The 17,430-nt window shown below is 42.7% G+C and overlaps 1 protein-coding gene across 2 annotated transcripts in view; it reads right to left on the minus strand.

Annotated features, from left to right (window-relative positions):
- AMZ1 (archaelysin family metallopeptidase 1) overlaps positions 1-6,450 on the minus strand; it is a 40,672-nt gene extending 34,222 nt beyond the window's left edge. The window contains exon 1 of one of the 2 annotated variants that reach the window (XM_027874904.1): positions 6,408-6,450. The gene's annotated coding sequence lies outside the window, so the exon portion shown is untranslated. Of the gene's footprint in view, positions 1-5,113; positions 5,362-6,407 lie in introns of those variants that run through there. The other variant, XM_027874905.1, reaches the window with a different exon arrangement.
- Positions 6,451-17,430: the final 10,980 nt, after the last annotated feature.

Consider the following 17,430-nt stretch of genomic DNA (forward strand, 5'->3'; position numbering starts at 1 on the left):
TCTGTTTTGTTTTGTTTTGTTTTGTTTTTGGCAATTGGGGTTAAGTGACTTGCCCAGGGTCACACAGATAGTAAGTGTCAAGTGTTTGGTCTGAGGCCGGCTTTGAACGCAGGTCCTCCTGACTTCAGGGCCGGTGCTCTATTCACTGTGCCACCTAGCTGCCCCCCCCCGCTCCGCCCCAATCTCTTATTGCTGAGGAACTGCCCACCGGAACACCAGATTCCATCCTAACCATAGTGAGGCCTTGACAGAAAGGAGGTGGCAGTCCCTGTGGAGTAGGCTAGCAGATGTCACCCACAACTGGGTAGCTGGAGCCTTATCCCTACCTACCTGCACCATACGTTCCTATCCCAGACCCTAAGGCATAGTCTGGGAATATAAGACTGTATTTTAAATTGACATTTGGCTGGGCATAATGGCTCACACCTGTAATCCCTGCTGCTGGGGAGGCTGGGACTGATGGATTGCCCAAAGTTGGGAGCTCTGTGCCACATTAGGGCTAAAGCCAATCAGGTGTTTGCACGAAATATGGCACCAATATGGTAAGCCCCCATAGGAGCTGGGGATGGGGGGAGTAAATTGGTCTAGGTCAGAAATGGAACAGGTCAATGTTTCCATGATGATCAAGATTGTGATCAGCACCATGAAGGCCACTATAATTCCTCTCAGGGTGAAATAGGGAAACCTACTCTCAAAAAAAAAAAAAAAAGGATATTTGGAGTCAATATGGTCATCATAATGTTATGCAATGTGATGAATAATCTCACTTGAATGTAAATTATATAGGCTCCCTTTTACCATAGACGGAGCCATCTCCTGAATGGTTGATGTAAATGTGGCAACTTGGGAGTGCTAATTTATGATTCGCAGAGAGATTGTTTGACAGAAGGTAGAATGGGAAGGGGGCAGACAAGTTGGTGCCCATATGGCTGGGACCAGAAAATATCAAAGAAACAGACTAGAGGTGGTGCTAACAAGAAAAAAAATTTTAAGAAAAGACTAGAAGGAATTAAACATGTTTTCCCAAACCAGGTTGGGTTGGCTCAAGGAGCAAAACATAGGTACATATCATATTTGCCCCATAGATTGCCCCTGCCCCTTATATATGTATGTGATAAGGAGGAATTCAGGGAATGCAGGGTGACTCTTTTTATGGTCTTGGCAGCACAATGGATTAGGAATTTCCCTGGCTTCTGGACCAGGCTCTGTCACTTTCTAACTTGGTTGTGTAAGCCTATTTTACCTCTTTATAAATGCCTGCCTTTACTACCTTATATGTTTGCTGGGAGGACAGCTTTATCCTAATACATTGTAATCTTTTCTCTGAAAGAGAAGATCCCATTCAGCTATATATATAACATATAGTATATAATAATTATATATATATATATATATATTGTTTGGTTGTTTTAGTCACATCTGACTCTTCATGACCTCATTTGGGTTTTCTTGGCAGAGATACTGGAGTGGTTTGCCATTTCCTTCTCATTTTACAGATGAGGAAACTGAGGCAAATAGGGTTAAGTGACTTGCCCAGGGTCACATAGGTAGTAAGAGACTGAGGCCATACTTAAACTCAAGTCTTCCTGATTCCAGGCCCTGGGGCTCTATCTACTGTGCCACCTAGCTGGCCAGGTGATATCTATAGGTAATTCAAGATCATAGGAAGCCAAATGTCAAGTCCCCAACCAGTGGACTGTATGAGAAGATTTTGAGGTGTTACCTCAAAGACCTTTACATTGCTAATTGCCTTTCTGAAGTTTTCCAGAATGTCCAGGGAAAGGGGAATGATGTGAGCAGTCATTTCCTTTCCCCAGTTATGTTCAGAGACTTAACTGTCAATGAAATTCCAACTAAAGTAGGCTACCTTGGGCTTTGCCTCAGAGTGCTGATGTGGGAGGGAGACACAGTTCTTCCGAACAGACAACTGTTTCAACACTCTCCATGGTCTTCTGATGCCTGCACAGTACAACTCTGATCCCTTGTTGCCCCTTCGGACCCTTTCCTAGTGTGACTATACCTGTGATCAGACAGCTGTGCCACCGCCATACCACTCAACCGACTGTCTGTTCTAACAGTCTAACTGTGCACTTCCCTCCCCCCAACTCTTTTTGCTCTAGAGGAAAGAATTCCTAGTTATATCCTCTGTTAATACACACTTTCCTACCCTCAGACTTTCATCATTGGCAAAAAACTCCTGCAGAGTAGTTTTTCTCTCCAAAAAGTCATGTTCCAAACTGTTATATGCATGCATACTATGAACTCTAGACTAGTATTTTCAAAGCTGTCTGCATTTCCTTTCTGGTCTTTCGTTCTCTGGGAAGTCGGTAATAACATCCACAATACAAGATGATGAGCACTGATGTGTGAATGGGACCGTCACGAAGTAAAATAAGCAACATTAACTGAACCAGTCAAAAGGAGGGAAAAGTCAGTTCCACATGCCCTTCAGCTCTAAATATCCAGCCATGGGACTCAGAATGCTCAGTCAATTAACCACCTGGGCTGAGAAGCCCAGAGCCCTCTGAAAGAAGCACAATTTACAATGGACAAGTTAGCTAAGTTAGTTGACAGAGAGGCAGCATGGTACAATGGAAAAATTCTGTTGTCAATCAAAGGACAAATCCCACCTTTGGCACCTACTACCTATGTGGCCTTGGACAAATCCCATATCGACCCTGAGCTTTGGCTTCCTCATCTGTAAAATGAGGGATTTGGATTAAACGGTCTCTGAAGTCCCGCCAGTCTGGAATCTATGATTCTCTGTGTGCCTGTGATAGGACTGAGTACTTAGAAGGCTAAAGCTGAAAGCAACAGCTTTGATCCACTGGACTCTTCCTAAAGAAATGTTGACAGAGAAAGAGTACCTGTTGGAAAGAGAAATGCCCACAAGCGTGTAGAAGTACAAGCCCAGTGTTTTAAGAAAACAAGTTGTCCAACTATAGTCGCCTGTGTGGAACACCCTCCTGGGTTGCCACAGCCGGCCTCGGTCCTTTCATGTGTATGACCAATATGTTCAAGGCAGGCTTTGCTCTGTTCCCAGGCTCCAGGGGTCTAGAGGCTTGTCTAGATCTTTCCAAAGGGACTATGATCACAATCGATCCTGGTCATTAAGGAAAATCCCCTTCCTATCAGAGACTGCCTGAGCCTCTTATCTTGCCAGGTCATTTCTCCAGTAAACCATTTGTCAGATTGAAACAGATGCTGGATCTGTTGTGAATATAAAGACTTTCTCTTTGCCAGACACTGTTCTGGGCTTGCGTAGGTCCTCTGGGAGATATATTTGTGTTTGTCTGTGCTCACAGTCAGGGGTGGGACAATTTACCTGCTGTCTCTGCTCCACACCAGCCAATTTATCTTGGAAATGGCTGTGGAAGGATGGTGTTTGCATTAGAGAACTAAAGAGAAAATGGGAATTTCCAATATGTAGCTTGTGTTCTACAGAATTCAAGCCACTCTTGGCTATTCCTGGCCACTCTTTGCATATTGCTCCTTTGCAAACTGCTAGAAATATCTTGTATATAATGTTGGTTTGTCTTTGACTGAACCACTCCATTGGTACCATATATGGTGGAAAATGTCTCTAGTTTGAGTGTATCTTTGCCCAAATGATCATTCAAGCCATTGGCAAACTTTTTTCTTCAGGCCAACTCTTCCATCCTTCTTTTACAATGCAGAGGGGAAACTGTTCTCTGATTCTCTCCTTTGCCGGAAAGACTTGAAACACCCATCCCTGAATGTTCTATGTGCCCAGCAGGGAATGCACCAGGGACAGGGACTATCACTTCACTGCCATAAAGGAAGTGCATCATTGGGTAGGAAATCAAGGTCAAGTTGTTCTGAATCACCATAGCTTGGGTCACTTTGCTCTTCCCCATATGACTAGACAGATGCCCCAGCCTCCAGACAAAGAAATCACACTGTTTCTTTTTTAACAATTTATTCTGATTAAGCTTTGAAAATATCATTGCAGCTGCATAAAGCTATTCACAAAGGGAATTCCAAGCACTTATAGACAGTCACAAGGCTTTGTGAAGATGCCACATACAGAAAGAGGTTTAAGTGTTCTGGGATGAAATATTCAGAAGGATAAGAAAGGAAACAGAAGGATTAAATGGACTTCTCCAAGGTCACACAGATAGACTGCCTGTGCTCTCAGTAAATGTCTGCGGAAAATTTCCACTATTATTTTTCTTAACTCTAACCACTGAACTTCACTCCTTTCAACATTATCATCCTAAAAGGAGAAGCAAGGGAGGACATTTGTTCATCTTTTGTAACATTTTAAAAGTTTGTCTTCCTTTGGAAACCAAAATTTCCCTTGTTTTTCTGATTTTGAAATTTTCACTTGTGTGTAGGGGAAAGGAGAGGGACAGAGAAAATATAAAAATCAGTCTAATTTACAATAAACAAACAATGTTGACTTGCAGGAGTTTCTGCCTTTTCCAATCAGACACAGAATCTCCTGATTGGAAGGGACCTTGAAAAGATATTTATATATTCCACCTCCCCTGCCCTCAGACAAGATCACACTTAGCTACATCCCAGGCAAATGAAAATTATGCCATTTTCACATGTCCTCAGAGAGATTCCCTAAGCACCCTTGGCCACTGGCTCCAATATTAACCCAGGAAGGTCTTTTTTATTCGAACCCTAACCTAAGTCTCTCTTGCTGTCTGTTCCTTCTTATCTTGAAAATTTCTCTCACACATACAAGCATGCGCGCGCGAGCACGCACGCAAACACACACACACACACACACACACACACACACACACACACACACACACCCGCTGATCCCCATTCCCTCTATATAATAATCCGTGACACAGAGGTAATGCCCCTTTTCTTCCTTCTGAACTTGGCTATCTCAAAGCTGGGGAGGGTTTCAAAGTATCCTCACCCAGCCCTAAGTCCTCCTCTCCCGCCCCTGGCTGAGCCCCCTTGAATTTCAAAAACATCCACAACTTCAGAGTTTTCCTAAGCTTGACAATTCTGGTCTTCTGGAATGGGGGGGGGGGGGGGAGAGGAACCAAACCACAGCACTGCACCAAAGAGCCCTTCATTCTAATCTAGCTTAGGTCCAAAAAACAAAAACCCAAAAACTCCTTACCTCCTGTCCAAAGTATTTCATTTCTGCCTGGGGACCTTTCAAAAAGTAATTGGTATTTCCGTGGATCTCTCCATTCCGGGGTGTGGCTCGCAAGTAGGCGTCTTTGGGGGTTTCTTTGGCCCCAATTCTGGAATCTGCCGCCCCACCCCTTCTTATAATTCACTGTGTATTAGCATCCAGGCTTTTTCAAAGGCACCAACTGCAGCATCTCTATGAGAAGGTCTTAGTTGTGCCAGGGGCATCCCCCTCCTCCCTTGGGAAAGCCTCCACTCTCCCCCCGCAGCGTGGGATTGCTATGATCTTCCGGGCAGCTGCCGTGTTTTCCAGGCTACTCTACGAGCCAGCCAGCAGCCCCTGCCCCTTCTCCCTCCGAATCTCTTCCGTCTGCTGCTCTCCGACACACACACTCACACACACACACACACACACACACACACACACACACACACACACATACACAGGGAATTTGGGAGCCCTTTTCCGACAGTTGTTCAAAAGGCATGAATGCACTGCAGCAGAGCCTCGAGAACCCAAACAAGCACGAGACCAGGGAGGGGGGTGGAGGGGGGTGGAGAATGAGGCAGCTCGTTGGAAAGTAAGCTGCCCTTAGACATTTCCTTGGGGAAAAAAATAGGCTGTCCTGCTGAGCTTGGGCCAAGGCGAGGTGCATCCGTGCCCCTCCCAGGCAAGAGAGCAAGCAGCCTGCGTCCCTAGTTTGAACGGCGGCACCTGCTTTTAACCTGCAATGCCCCACTGAACTCAAGTTGCCTCTTTCAGGTTTCTGGAGGGCCTCACCTTAACCAACTAGTTGCCTTCTACTTCAGATTGGGAAAAGAGAAAAAAAAAAAAAAAACCCATGCACACCACACAATCTGCACTTCAAATCTCTTCTATTCCCGCAGCCCCCGATTCCATTTGCAGATCACTTTTGTCTAATCTCCTCTTTGCTCTTAGGATGGAGTTGATAGAACTTCGGCTAGTTCTCAAGCATTTCCAGTGAGGGATCCCACGTCTGGAGTTAATCCGTCCCTAGGGAATTCTGTTTTAATTTCTCCACTAAGCTCTTCTTTGGCAGACTCTCTCCTTTCTGTTGGGGTCTCTAGCATTTTGACTCTTCTCCCTCCCTTCCCACATCGATTGATCAGAAATCAAATCTGGCCCCTTCATTCCTTCCCTCAGCCTCCCTCCCCATTTGATGCTACAAGCACACGCTGGCGAGAAGTTGTCAGACTGTTCCCCACCTCCTCCTGCCTCCTCCAGCCCCGCTCCTGCCCAACTCCTTGTCTGAGCTTACCTTGGAAGCAGCCGCGTCCTCTAGCAGAGGCTGAGCCTGTTTGTTGGAAAGGGTTTGAAGAGAAACGTGTGTAGTTGGTATGTGAAAGGAAAATCAGGGAGGTTTCACCGTGACGTCAGCACAGCAAGAGAGAAGATTAGAAGAGACAAGGGCAGCGATAAAGGCAGGAGAAAAATAAACAGTGTGATCAGAGGGGAGAAAGGGGGTGAGCTTGGAGGCGAGAGGGAAAAAAAATAACACGTGTCAGGGAGTTGTGCGGTAATCGAAAAACATGTTTGCCAAAAAAGAGGGGATTGGGGTGGGAAAAGGAGAGGAGACACTTCTTTTGTCTCTATCACAACTGTTCTTAAGATTTGAAGAGGATTCTTTATCCTCATCTCCACTCTCAGTCTTCGTGACCTTTGGAATGGATGATCGAGGAGAGGATAGTTGGGACTCTACCAAATTGTTGCTAGGGTGCCGTAATCTGCCCAAATTGTCGGGGACCCTTTTCTTTCTCTTCCCCTCTTTCCCCCAGCCCAAGGGGGAAAGCACCCCTTCCCTCCTGCTTTAGCAATCCATCACCTGGGAAGTTAAATATTAAGTATGAGTCGCTGTCAAATTGGAGGGCAGTTCCCCTCAAAGGAACAGAACTAATAGATTTTCTTCCCTGTCATTGGAAGTTAGAAGCTTGCTTCAGAGAGAGTATTTCATCAGTTTTGATGGTTCTCCAGGAAAGATCTCTGGGATTTGATAGCCTCACTTTATTCCCAGAGGAGTAGTCTAGTGTTTTCCCCCCTCATAGTGATGAGTGTGGAAAAGGTTCCACCTAAACTGTTCCCTTGGTTGTATTTTTTCCATAAGCTAATGCTTCTAAAACAACTAAAAGCCAAAGGAAATTGAACATGATCTACAGGGCCTTTCAATTCCACCTACCTAATGAAATAAGAATCTCACTGCTTTGGAATGGTCATCTAGAGAAACCTCTTCCCCCAAACTTTACTCCATTTCAAATCCCAAGGACTTTGAAGAGGTAGGAATGAGTGAATGAGCCTTTTGCAGGACCTCTCCCATTCAGGGTGTGAGAGAATGTTTAGGGTGGGGCTGACTCTCCCAGACTATGCTGAAGCTTTGAAGTTCTTGAGATAGACTTTATAGAAAATACAATCCCCTTTCGGGGATGTGCTCAGAGAGGTTTGGTAGATTCAGATTGAGCTGCAAGATTAGGGACTGAAACAAACAAGTATTGGATCCTGATTTGGGTCCCTGCTTCTACCCTGGGGCTAATGGACAAATGCTGGAAAAGATGATGGCCCTTTATTTTTATACCAAAACTCATGAAAGACTCAGTATCTGGCTTGCAGGAAGGATAGGTGATTAGCTGCCAGCTGAGTGGCAGATAACAAAAAGGAAAGATTGCTGTAGCCTGGAGTAGTCTAGGAAAAGGGGTCTTGAGAATGTGTCTGGTTTGTAATAGTGGGGAAGAGTGGGTAGGGAGACAAAGTTAAGGGGGGTGGGAAGATGGGGGGGTGGGAACTGAGTAAAGACATGGAAGAGAGCACAAGGTATATTTCAAGGATGGTGAGGACACCTGTTGTACTGGCTAGAGCAGTCACAAAGGAGATCAATGGGAGATATGACTGGAACATAATTCCTAGGAAGGACAGAACATCAAAGCTTCTATCCCATTTCTTGAACCATTTTTTTATTTAAAGAAATAGTTTAAAAAAAAATAAAGAAATAGTTTAATGCCCAGCAGCAAATGAAAGGGTCCCATATGTAATTGTATTACCAAAAAAGAAGAAATCCAGAACACATATAAGCTTAAAACATTTGAAAATTTTAAGTTATAAATCACAAGTTATCCAAGACAGTAATGAAAACAAAGTCTTGGGAGGTGTTACGATTAGAAACTAAGTTATCTGGGGTTGTCTGACCTGGAAACAATCAGTTTAAGTTGCTGAAAGTCTGTAGCTTCAGTTGAACATCATCAGTGAGATTTACTGAAACCTTCTACTCTTCACTTTCAATAGGAAAGTGAAATCTAGGGATCATAGCTCTAGGTCATTCACATAGTGAGGCTCGAAAAGGTAGGATCCGGGGAGTTTCGCTCTTTTGGGTGGGAGCAAAAAAACACTAAAGGCCTCGAATGCTAAGGTAAGAAGATTTAACTTTATTGGGGGAGGGAGTTGGCAATGAGACAGACATTGAAAAGTTTTAACTACAACTAACATATCAAAGGGGATGAATCCGGAAGATTACTTTATGTCGTGTATGATTTAGGGAGAAGGATGGAGACTGCAGGCAGGGGCAACAGTTAGACATCTATTTCAGTAATGCCTGAGTTTGAACTTGGCAATGGCATCAGGATTGGGGGAAAAAAAGAGAGAAGGGAGATATTTTGGGGTTTTTTTGTTTTGTTTTGCTTTTGTTTTTTTTAAATATATTTTTATTTATTCTGTCAAATGTTTCCCAATTACATATAAAGAAATCTTTAGCATTTTTAGGAATTTTGAGTTCCAAATTCTCTCCCTCCCAGCTACCCCTCCCCCCTCTTTGAGAAGGCAAGCAATTTGATATTGATTATACATGTGAAGTGATGCAAAACACATTTCCAAATTATTCATGTTGCAAAGGAAAACACAAAAGTAAAGCCAAAAAAAGTATGCTTCAGTCTGCATTCAGAGTTCATCAGTTCTCTCTCTGGAGGTGGATAGCATTTTTCATGCCAGGCCCTTTGGAATTGTTTTGGATCACTGTCTTAATCAGAGTAGCTAAGTCTTTCACGGTTGTTCCTCCTTACAATACTGCTGTTACTCTGCACAATGTTCTCCTAGCTCTGGTCACTTCACTTTGCATGAGTTCATATAAGTCTTCAATGGGAGACATTTTGAAGGAAGAATCAACAAAGCTAGGTGACTAATTGGATAAGCATAACAAAGGAGGAGGAAGAATAAGAAATAACTCAAAGACTTCAGAGAACCACAGAATTTTAAAGGGAATCTCAATGGCAGCTCAGTCCAACTTACAACCAAAAGGGACTCCTAATATGTTTTCACAAGTTGTCATTTAGCCTCTGTTTTCCCATGAAGAGGATCCTGCCACCTTCTTAGACAGTCCATTATACTTTTATACAACTAATTTTTAGGAAGTTTTTCCTGATGCCAAAACTAAATATTTTTTGAAACTAAATTCCTACCATTGCTCCAAGTCCTTCCTTCTGGAGCTAGATAGGACAGATATCTTGTTTGTTTCCCCCTTCTGCCCCTTGCCACTACCCACAAAGTTTCCTTTTCTCCAGGTTAAACATTTCCAGTTCTTTCAACTTTAGTTTTTATTGTATAACATGAATTGAAGCTCCTTTCCCATCCTGGTTGCTCTTTTCTGGACACTCTGCAGCTTATCAATATCCTTCTAAAGCTGAGGCACCAAAAATTGAACATGGTACTTCAGATGTGGAATGATCAGGGCAGAGCACTGAGATACTTTCACTTCCTCATTCCTCAAAGCTATTCCTCCCTTCATGTGAGATTACATCAACTGCTGGCTCATCGTGGGCTTTGACAAAACTATCATCTAACTATGCTTCTACCACCTTGTACTAGTAAAGCTGATTCTTTGAACCCAAGGATAAGACTTTACATTTATCCCTATTGAATGGCAATCTTTTTAGTTTGAGCCCAGTCCTTTAGCTTGTCAAAGTCTTTTTGGATTCTGATTCTGTCATTAGCTATTTCTCCCAGCTTTATGTCATCTGCATATTCAGTGAGCATGCTATCTACTCTTTTATTCAAGTCATTGATAAAAATGTGAAACCGTACAGATTCTTGGAGTACTCCCCTGGAGAGTTCTAAATTGACAGTGAACCATTAACAACTACTTTTTGAGTACAGCCATTCAACTAGCTCCAAATCCACCTTTCTACATTTCTCTATCACTTCTACAAGAGTAATGAGATACTTTATCAAATGCTTTGCTAAAATTTAAGTAAATGTATCTATAGTCAGTCAACTAATAGTAACAATAGCTATTAAACTAGCATTTATTAAGTCTCTACTATATGCCAGGCACTGCACTAAGCCACTGGGGATACAAAGAAAGGTACAAAACAATCCCTGCTCTCAAGGAGTTTTTAGCCTAATGGGGGAAACAATATGTAAACAATTGTGCAAACAAAATATATAACACAAATTAATAAAATCTATACAAGATAAAATAAATATACAGGGAAGGACATGAAAATCATAGGTTGACTAGCTTAATAGCTCTGCCAAATAATGAAACAAGGTTAATCTGGCATTACTTGTTCTTTATGAGGCCATACTGGCTCTTTGTAATTATTGCTTTTTCCAGATGTTCATTAACCTTCTTTTCATGGGCAAGCATAAAGCATGTGCTGGCATACCTGGCCCACAATCTGTGCCTGCTTAGGCAGCTCTTAAATGATTCATTCTAGAATTTTCTGAGGAATTGAAGTCCAGCTTATTGGCCTATAGCTGCAGTCTCTTTTGTCTTCCTCCCTCCCTCCTCCCCAAATTGAGACATCTGCTTCTTCTCCAGGCCTGTGGTACTTTTTCCAATCTCCACAGTCTTTCAAGTATCACCAATGATGGCTCCAGCATCCTATCTGCCAGTTATTTCAGTACCTCAAGATGTAGTTCATCTGGGCCAGGTGACTTGAATTCATCAAGAATGGTTGGGTACCCTCTCATTATTTCCTCACTTACTTTAGTTATCAACCACTGGTCCTGATCTATATCTTACCACTTTTGCATAGCCGTTCCTCACTTAAATCCAATTCACTTGCATGTCATGACATCACCTCCCTGATGTCATGGTCCACTTCAAAAATGAAGGACAAACAACAACCTCTGTGAGTACAAAAGGAGCTGCCCACTGGGGACCAAACTGGACCTAGCCAGTTGGGCAACACAGCTTCCTTCCTCCTTTCTTTCTTCCTTGCTTTCTTTCTTTTCCCTCTGTCTACACAGAGTTTCACACTCTTACTTGAGGGTGCTCTGACCAAAGGCAATGTAAATTTTAATCTCTGAAACTTTTTTTTTCTTTCTTAAAGACCAGCCTTGAGCCCTAATCTCTCTGGTTTTCATTGATTGGCAAGCAATAGGTCCCAGGCCAAACCCTACTTGGTCATTGTTTGGGTCCATATTGACTCAGAATGAATGTAAATCAATTGTTTCTGTTTTGGCCAGAAACCCTGAGGGTCTTCCCCTCCCAGATCAATTTTTTTTTTTTGACTAGGTAAAGAGACCATTCTCTGTTTCTTTTCTTATTAAGCCTTACTCACTGAATAGGTGTTGCCTCAAACTGAGACCTGTTAAAGAACTCAGGTTGAAGAGGTCAAGGTCCCCCACTGCATCCTGGACCATCTCTAGTTGTTCTGATCTATATTTGGCCACTGGACCCACATGGCTCTGGAGGAGAAAGTGAGGCTGGTGACTTTGCAGAGCCCTCCCTCACTTAAATCCAATTCGCTTACATGTCATGGCATCACCTCCCTCATGTCAAGGTCCTTTTCTAGAACAAAGGACAAACAATAACAACAACATCAACTCCTTGTAACCTCTTTTTGTTCTGTACTTTCCAAGCTAAAGGTCAACAGCAGCAGAAGCAGAATTGAGTAGCTCTGCCTCATGTCTCTTGTCAATTATCATCATCTCCTCTACCCCAAGCACCAGCATGAATATGATATAATTTAGATATGGATACCTATATATGATATATATGTATGTATACTTATATGTGTGTATGCATGTGTGTATGCATAAATTGTGTATATATGTGTATGCATATGTATGCATGTGTATGTCTATCTATATTTATATCTACCATTATTTTTTTAACATTTAGGTTGGTTGGTGAGAATACTACGCAGTCACATCAATCTGTTGATTCACTTCTGCTTTTGTTTTTGTTTTATATATATATATGTGTATATATGTGTGTGTGTGTGTGTGTATATATTATATATGTATATATATGTATGTATGTATTTTAGGCAATTGGGGTTAAGTGACTTGTCCAGGGTCACACATCTAGTAAATTTCAAGTGTTTGGTCCGAGACTGGCTTTGAACTCAGGTCTTCCTGACTTCAGGGCCAGTGCTCTATCCACTATGACACCTAGCTGCCCCTTCACTTCTCTTTTTGAAACAACAGTGAAACAATTCCTGTTTTTCCTCCTCTTTGAAATGGTTACCCTGGAATTGGTCTTCAAAATTTCATTCTTGAGAGTCTCCCATCCCTCATGATATGGCTTCTTTCCAGGTAGAATTTCAGTTTCCAGCCTGAATGACTGAGGAAATGGTGGTGCCATTAAGAAAAAAAAAAAAGGATAATTATTCAATAAACAGTTGGTAATGAGGGACAATAGTTCAACTATGGCAGATCAGTATTTGAAATGTAGATCTGAACTTTAACCATGCAAAAGTGAAAACTGGAGCTAAAGTAGATCAAATCTGCATAAGGGGGAGTTGAAGAAAAAAAATAGAAGTCAGAGCATGGAACCTTGAGAAGTACCTATATTTAGGAGCAAGGATAAAAGGAGGCAACGAGACAAAAAAGGAGTCAAAAAGATTGGAGAATCACCAGAACTTATGTAACAACAAGGGGAGGGGGGTGGAGACTGAAACACTCACCCTCTCTCCTCAAAGGAATCCCTACCTCTGGACTAGTCCTGGGAGAAAAGAAAACTCAGGGGGAACATGATGACTGTCTTCAAACATCTGAAGGGCTGTCATGTGAAAGAGGTCCAAAAAGACCAGGGTCAGGTCTTTTTCCTTAACTCTCTGGCTCTAAGACCCTCAACTCCAGACCTCTGGGAAGATTCACTTAAAGAATATGTTTGGTTCATGTGTAGGGTCATTCATAAAGAAGAAAAAGAAAGATACTCAAGATACAATGTAAATCAGGTATGGGACAGCTATTTATTTCCTCCACACAAAAGAAATGCTTAAACCACAAAATTCACAAGTACATATCAACAAAGATTTAAACGTGGAGCAGAAACCTATAATTACTATTATACTCTCTTAGGAGGCTGATATTTAAAACATTACAACATAAGACAATTAGTGTGATTGCTGAGTGCGCTTCATTTTCACTTTGGCTCTGCACAATATTCCTCAAGGTCTATAACTTCTAGCAAACCAGGCCAGACAAATGGGCTAATTCTCTTTTCAATGGTCATCTTCTTCAAGAAGCACTGCAGTAACTTTAGGGAGTATCTCAGTCCTGTAGTTAAGCTGGCCCTAAGTTAAAGCCCCAGGAGCTCCTGACTCTCGAACTCACAAAATAGCTGGAAACCTCCATCTCGAGACTGCTGTTTGGTCACCCGGACTCAGCCAAAGAAATACAAAGCAGAAAAGGCAGCCAGGAGCTCAGACCCCGAGACCCAAAATCTTGAAGAACCTGGAAGAATACCTGTTCTATCAGCTATGTATGAACAGTCACCACCTTTAAAGGAGTAGGGGAGGGCCACCTAACCCTAACTGAAAGTCCCAGAGATGGAGTTTCATGCGTTATCTCCTCCTAGAGACTGGTGGAAGGATAGAAGCCATCTCCTTTTAAACTGACAGTTTTGTTGCAGTGCAACCCTCCACCCCACCATTGTCATGGAATCAGGGAACAAGGGTCTACCCAGGGTTTGCTGCATCATTCCACAGAGCCAAATCCTTTATTGCTGAGCACACATTCCTGGAAGTATCCAGGGCATAGGCTCAGCATTCTATGGGAAGAGTTCCAGCCAGAAGAGGAAAGTACCAGGGCCCAAGGCTATCCCCACAAACACCTTATGGTATGGCCACAGTTACATGTAGTTTTGCTGAAACCAAGCAGCCAGTTGGGCCAAAGACCTCAGGGCGGTCAAGGATCCTATTAGTCAACAAACATTTATTAAGCGCCAACTTTATACCAAGTGCTTTGTTAGGTGCTGGGGATGCATAAAAATGAAACAGTCCCTACATCCAAAGAACTTACATTCTACCATTTTATCACCGAAGACAACACATACATGTTGTATTTATAAGATAAACACAAGGTAATTTATGGAGGATGGGGGAGGAGGAAGATACTAGCTGCTAAAAGAATCAGAAAAAGGGCCATTTAAGTTGGGTTTTTTTCCCCTGAGGCAATCAGGGTTAAGTGACTTGCCCAGGGTCACACAGCTCGTAAGTGTCAAGTATCTGAAGCAAGATTTGAACTCAGGTCCTCCTGACTCCATGGCCAGTGTTCTATTTGAGTTGAGCTTTGAAGGAAATTAAGGATTCTAAGAGGTGGAGGTGAGGAGAATTCTAAGCGTGAGAAACCAACTGAGCAAAGGCATGGAGATGGGAAATAGAGCAGAGTATTTGAAAACCTCAAGAAGGCTGGTTGGATTGAACCATGGAGTGTGTGGAGGGAAGTCATTTCTATTACATCTGAAAAAGTAGACTGGAATCAGGCTGTAATAAATTTTAAACACCAAAAGAGGAGTTTTTATTTAATCCTAGAACTAATGAGGCACCATTGCTGTTTATGGAGCAGGGGAACAACTTGGAATATCACTTTGGCAACTGTATGGAAGATGGGACAGACCCTCCCTGAGGTAGAGAGACCAATTAGGAGATTATATCAATAGTCCAGGCAAGAGGTGATGACAGCCTGAAATAGAGTGGGAGCTCTGCGAGTGGACAGAAGGGGACCACTGTGAGGAATGTCATAGCAGAATTGAGAAGACAGCAACTGGATATGGGGCTGAGGGAGAGTCAGGAGTCAAGGATGGCTCAGAGGTTGTGACCTTGAATAACTGGAAGTATGAGGGCACCCTTGCCAGAATTAGGGAAATTGGTTATGTTTTGAGGGCAAGATAATGAATTCTTTTTTGGAGATAGCTATGAAGTTAGAGATACCTGTGAAAAACTCCGTATGAAATAGCTAAAAGGCAATTAGTTGGTGATTTGAGACTGAAGCTCAGAGAAGAGGCTAGGTGGCCTGGAGATACCCAACTGGGAGTCAGTTTCATAGAAAAGAAAAATGGGCACTGAGAAAGTCACTGGATTTGGCAGTTTAGAGATTCTATCATCTGGTCGTATTGAGACTACAGCCGTAAAGGCAGTATGGTATAGCAAAAATCAGGAAACGTGGCATGGGAGGAACAATATTTACTGGAATCCCAGCCGTGTCCAGTAGGCTAGTCTTTCCCCAAAGCAGGGAAGCTAACCCTGAGATGTGACTGGCCCAGAGAACTAGGGTCTGAAGTGTTGACTATCTTCCCAGTCATCTTCTAGGCCATAAAAAAGATAGTCCATGAGAAGTCAGTGTCTCCCCACACACACACTTGAGGTATGTTCCACTGTCTGAGTCACTGACCCAACACACTCTGCAGACCAGACACATTTACAGATAGAGATCAAGGCAGTTGAATCTACTGAACCAGTGTGATTTTCTCCTTGAGTATACTTTCTGTGCTATTGTTAACCAAACTTCTTGTTAAGTGATCAAGTGTTAAATGATCAATAAGCCATTTTGGCTGACCCCAATGGCTGAAATCTATTCCCATCTTCCCTCTACCTCTCAAAATCCACTATTTCCTTCAAGGCCATCTCAAGTTCTACCTTCTACATGAAACCTTTCCTGATTCCCTACCCTCTCTCCCTATCCCCAAATGCTGGTACCCTCCCTCCCAAAACTACCTGGTGTTTTGGGTCCATTCCATATATACTTGTATATGTGGTCTTAAGTGGTGCAGTGGATAGAGCACTGGACCTGGAGGTAAGAAGTCCTGAGTTCAAATCCAGCCTCAGACACTTGCTAGCTGTACGACCCTGGGTAAGTCACTTAATTTCTCTTTGCTTCAGTTTCCTCATGGGGGTTATGATAGCCCCTAGGGTTGTTATAAGGTTCAAGTACCATAATATTTATAAAGTACTGCGCCTGACACCTAATAGGCACTTACTAAATGCTTATTTCCAACCTTCTTGGTAGAATGTAAGTCCTTCGGGAGTGGGAACTATTCCATTCTTGCCTTTGTATCTTTAGCACCTCCCACAGGTCTTGGCCCCTAGAAGGTGATAAATAAATGCTTGTTGATTGATTGAATTGAAGGGCTGGTGTAGCATCCAGGTAGAGCGTTCTAGGAGGCAGCTGGACATTGCAAATCTTGAGCTCAGAAGAAAGGTGTTACTTGAAGGACTGGGAGGAGATGAGGTTGCCATGGGAGAGATTTTAGGGAAGGATGAGAAGAGGGTTGAAGAATGCCCCATTAAAGTGTCAGGAAGAAGAGCAGGAAGCAGTGAATGAGACCAGGAGCAACAGTTAGAAAAACAAACAAACAAAAAAACAAAAACAAAAAACCCAGGAGCACAAGATATTTCTAAAGCCAAGGAAGCAAAAACATGGAATTGTTTAAAATTTCCAAAGCTCCTCTATGAACTCAAGAGGAAAGATACTAATTTTTTTAATCCCAAGCACCAAGAACTTTTAGTGAAGCATCCATTCTACTACCTGTGCAGCTACTTGGCAAGAGAATAGACGTCGTCATTTCTTTATTCACAAATGCTGCCGTTTCATGAGCTGTCTCATGTTGGCCAATGCAGTGGCTGAACTCCGTCCCTTTTTTTGTGCCCTATGCAGTTACTCTTGCTTGGGTGAACAAATCTGGTCTTTCCTCTCATAATTCTTTCTCTGGATTTCTACCCAACATTTCTGGTCAACATTCACATACATGTTGTAGGCCTCTCCTGAGGGGCCATGCACAAACCAGAAGTGAAAGGAGGACCTCAGTTGAGAGCCTCTTTCTTGTTTGTACTGTACAGTAGGGCTGGTTATATTCTAAAACCCACTAGTTTATTCCTTTTTTTTTTTTTTAGGCAATTGGGGTTAAGTGACTTAGTGACTTGCCCATGGTCACACAGCTAGTAAGTGTCAAGTGTTTGGTCTGAGGTCAGATTTGAACTCTGGTCCTCCTGACTTCAGGGCTGGTGCTTTATCCACTGTGCCACCTAGCTGCCCCAAGTTTATTCTTAACATCTAAAATTTTAGCTTATAGA

The sequence above is a fragment of the Vombatus ursinus genome, unplaced genomic scaffold, assembly GCF_900497805.2.
Source record: "Vombatus ursinus unplaced genomic scaffold, bare-nosed wombat genome assembly UNPS02014807.1, whole genome shotgun sequence".
NCBI lineage: Eukaryota > Metazoa > Chordata > Mammalia > Diprotodontia > Vombatidae > Vombatus > Vombatus ursinus.